We start from the raw sequence: 4654 nt of genomic DNA, 5'->3' as shown, positions 1-4654 counted from the left end.
ATATGCACGATTTCAACATGTAGAGGGGTCTTTATATACTTGTGGCTGCTAGGGTTTCAAGGTGGAAACCCTAATCTGATTGCTTAAGCCTTAAGCAGTCCATGGATACCTTTTAGAAGGCCTTGGACGAAATCTCTATGGGCTTCCCATAGATTTCGTCTACTCCTTCCTTAAGGAGTCCATCAGCCCAATATTCCAATTATCAGTGATTTGCACAAGCAGTCCCCTTACTTTTAATCAGTTCCTTTAATCCCAAAATTAATTCCAAATTAATTTATGATTAATACTAATTAAATAATATGATTTCTCAATTAATATATTATTCATATAATGTATTAATAAATCATTTAATAATCTCTTCCTCCAAAAGTCATCATGTCAAGTTGTTATAGAGAAGGTAACCCAAAACGACCATGCTACTATCAGATCAAGTACATACCAATTATAGTTATGGGCTTAGACGACTAATCCAACAGTCTCCCACTTGGATAAGTCTTTCTGGGCTTAGACGCCAAACCACCAAGTCTTTTTGGAAGCCCGACACCGGTGGAAGTCATTGATTGGATCTGCGAGATGGAGATGATGTTTGAGAGTTATGATTGCAGTAACAAACTGAAGACCACCCTTGTGGTTACACTGTTGAAGTCGGGGGTATTAAGCTGGTGGAAGCTACTCCTTGGTACTATGCCCAAGGGATAAGCAAGTAAGATGTCTTGGGAATACTTTTTGGTGCAACTGAAAATGCAATATTGCTCTGAGCAAGATCTACTGGAGATCAACAACGAATTTCAGAACCTAAAGAAGGGAAGAATGAGCGTCACCGAGCATGTTGCAAGTTTTACGGAGACGATGAAGCTTGTTCCTTATTTAGTTCCAAATGAACTCTCCAAGGTCAACAAGTTTGCTAATGGATTGCCAACAGACTTTGGTCTGATGGTTACGCAAGAGACCACCTTGAAAGTCGTTGTCTGGGAAACCAAGGATGTAGAGACCCAGATATGGGAAAAGGGTCTGGTGAGAGCCGAATGGTAGTAGAGGCTCATACAACCGGAAGCACATGTAACACCTCGACTCCCAGATACAAGTTTTAAGCATTATATGACATATTTATGTAGCTACTTGACGAGTTGGTTGCCCCAACTCGTCGTGCATAGGCGCGTTAGCCCGCGTGGATTATTGGACCTACTCGACAATTCGAAGGACCTGGACTCGACAAGTAGGAGCTGGGAAATGAAATCCTAATGTTTAGGTTTACACCTTATTTAAAGGACCTTAAGTCCCTTCCTCCAGTACTTTACCACCCCCTTAACGGCTGAGAGAAACTCTAATCGATATTGCCTTATTCTTGAGTGTTTGAGAGGTTTAAAGAGTATTTTGGTGTGTTTTGTGAATGTGTGAAGTATAAGAAGCTTGGGGTAGAGAAGAGCATGTGGATCTGACTCTACTTCAGCTTGGAAGCATTTTGAAGGTATCAAGTCAAGACCTTGTCTTATCTATAGCTAAATCTCTTCATATTTGGGTTTAGGGATATCTTTCGTACATTTGGGAGTCATTTCGGGTATTGGGGAAAGATCTGAGGTTGTAACTTCAGATCTGGACCCCCCTTTGTCCCTATAGCTTTAAAGTTGTGAGATTTGGCAAGCTTGGGTCTTTCCCTATGAGTTAACCTTTCCCTTAGTTTAGTGTTGGCATTTAGGGCCATGCATGTATGTAAAGTTTCCAACTTTACATGGAAACCATGCCCTAGGAGGTTGGATCTGCAATATGGAGCTTTAGGGTGGCTTAAAACATATGTTTAAGTAAAGGGCTGCATGAACTTGATGAGTCGCTTGAGTCGGATGACGGTTGCCGTATTTGACTCTGCATGAACTCGGCGAGACAGTAAGAGGACTCGACGAGTCAGTTAGGGTTTTCCCCGATATCTTGACATGTATGGACTTGATGAGTTGGTTGGAAACTCGATGAGTCAGTTGGGGTTTTATGACTTTCTGGGTTCTTAAGGAACTCAACGACTTGCTAGCTGCACTCGACGAGTTGGGTCAACATGGACTATTGACTTTGAACGTTGACTTTGATTTTGACCAAGAGTTGACCTGTTTGACTTCTAGGGTATTTTGATAAATTGGGAATTTATGGAAAAGGATCATCGTTGGATGTTGGTGCTGTACTTGGAGTTGCATTTGGTGGAGTTTGACCTTATCACTTCGAGCTACTTGTGAGGTGAGTTCTCCTCGCTATATCAACTGGGTCTAAGGAACCAATTTCGTCCCTTTTCGGATTTGTATCCGGGTTATTGCATTATATGCTTATTGATTTACATCCTGGTAGTTGGGATGGTGACATGCTTAGTGACCTGAGTAGGTCGGTATCCTGGTATGTAGGATGATGCTATGTTAGTGACCGATTAGGTCTGTATCCTGGTTATAGGATGTTGCTATGTTAGATGATTTGTTAGAACGGTTTGATTGTTATATATGCTAGTGTATGATATTTATGTTGCACATGTTTGTTTGATTGGGGGTTGGGTTGAGGCGGTTCTGCTTTGTGCTGAAGACCAACATACCCAGGGCAGTCCGGATAGTCTATAGGCCCAGGAGGGGATGCTAGTCAGATCGAAGGCCCGACGAGCGGTCCGAATAGGTTGTAGGCCCTGTGAGGCGGTCTAGACGTGCCGAAGGCTCGAAGAGCGGTCCAGATAGGCTGAAGGCCTACGAGGCGGTCCAGTCAGGATGAAGGCTCATTATGCATGTTGTTTGCTTATATGTTATTGATGTGTTTTATGGCGTTGGTATTTTGGGGGTAACTCACTAAGCCTTCGAGCTTATAGTTATTGATTATTGTTTCAGGTACTTCTAATGATTGCGGGAAGACGAAGGCGTGATCGTACAACTGCTCATCTTTCATGATTTTATGATTTGATTCTGGGATACTCAGATATTATACTATTTTGAAAACAAGCTTTGTAATAAACATTGGTTTTGAAATGTTTTAAAAAGTTTTAATTTTGCATGATTTTTATGGATGTTACAAGTTGGTATCAGAGCCTTGGTTTGAGTGAATTGGAGGAAGAACTCGTGTATCTCCAGTCTCAAACTGAGGACAAGATTTTAAAACGATTTTCTTAAAATGTTTTCAAAATAATAAAGGGGGATGCAAGTGTACGATCAGCCGAGCTCGCGGATAGACCCCAAAATACCTTACAGAATATTTGATTTAGGTGATATGTTAGAAAAACATGCTTGCATTAGGCTAGGGATCTTCAGGAATTACATGATAGAATTTCCTGATTATATGATGCCTGATAGCCTAGGGATTTTCCGTATATGAAATTGACATCATTATTGTAGTTGCTTAGTGTATTCATCATGGTCGTACATAATTAAGATCTTATAGCCTGAGAATGTTTGGTTTGGCCTTATTTCATGTTCTTGTTTGATGAAGTTCTTAGGGTAGGATCAGGTATTCGAAAGTCTATAGGGTCCAGCGTTACGTATGGTTAGCATACACGAGTGTTGCAGGGTTGGTGGAAGTTTCATGGATGGGTTATTGGGATGAGTCCTCCAGTTATGAGATATTTAGTCCTCCTCTACAAGTGAGGATTGAGTGCATGCCATGCTTACATATAGTTTTAGGGCGTTGTGATGATACTTGAGACAAATATGGGTAGGTGTGGAAGATAGTATGGGCCTGTACTACTAAAAGCACAAGACCTATACGCGTAGCAAAGAAGTCCCAACCCCTAGGGTTTTGTTGGGAGTTGGTTCCCGGTTTGTTATATGGAATATCTAATATCTTCCTGGTATATTTTTCAGCATGGTGGTTACTCGACGATTTGTGACTGGATCCAAGTCAGGATCAGGAGATAGCGGACAAGAGGCACCCACAACGCCCGAGACTATCGGCCAGATGGGGCCATACGAGATGGACGATAGGATCTGGGAGATCATGCATGATGAGGTGGCTGCAATGTTCCGGGCTCAGTTACTGGAGATGTTTGGGTCTTTCAAAACCGCCATGGTGGAGTATTTCGATGATCGCTATGTAGCTCTCACTAAGGCGGCTTCTATAGTAGCTACAACGACTGTAACGACAGCAGGAGTAGGAGCCAGTCGAGCTTTTCAGTATTGGACTTCGACAACATGAAGCCCCCTACTTTTGATGGGACTCAAAACCCCAACAAAGCCATGAGGTGGTTATCTGACGTGGAAGGGTGTTTCTTCACGTGTTCATGCCCTACTGAGTAGAAGGTTAGATATGCGTTGAACCTGCTGAGGTTTGGGGCAAAGGACCGGTATAGACTGATGAGTGGATCATATTCTGACAACTAGAGAGCTGCAGTTACTTAAGAGAAGTTCCAGGATATGTTCCGCGCTCGCTACATTCCATGGGTCGAGCGAGAGGGGCTAGCTCAGGAGTTTTTGGATTTGAGACAGGATGGTGAGACGGTGACGAAGATCACCCGTATGTCCATAGAGAGAGCGATGTTTTGCCTGGAATTTCCTTCGGGGTAGGCTCAGATGACACGTTATCTGAGAATGCTCAAGACGGACATTTGACAATTCGTGGCGAATCTGCGTTGTGATACGCTTCTGGAGTTACATGAGGCCGCTAGACGGCGTGAGTTGGAGATTGAGCTACAGGTGAGGGAGCAGCG

This window comes from Lactuca sativa, chromosome 9 (assembly GCF_002870075.4).
Source record: "Lactuca sativa cultivar Salinas chromosome 9, Lsat_Salinas_v11, whole genome shotgun sequence".
NCBI classification, from domain to species: Eukaryota; Viridiplantae; Streptophyta; class Magnoliopsida; order Asterales; family Asteraceae; genus Lactuca; species Lactuca sativa.
The sequence above is the reverse complement of the archived record's forward strand: the minus strand, read 5'-3'. Positions refer to the sequence as shown.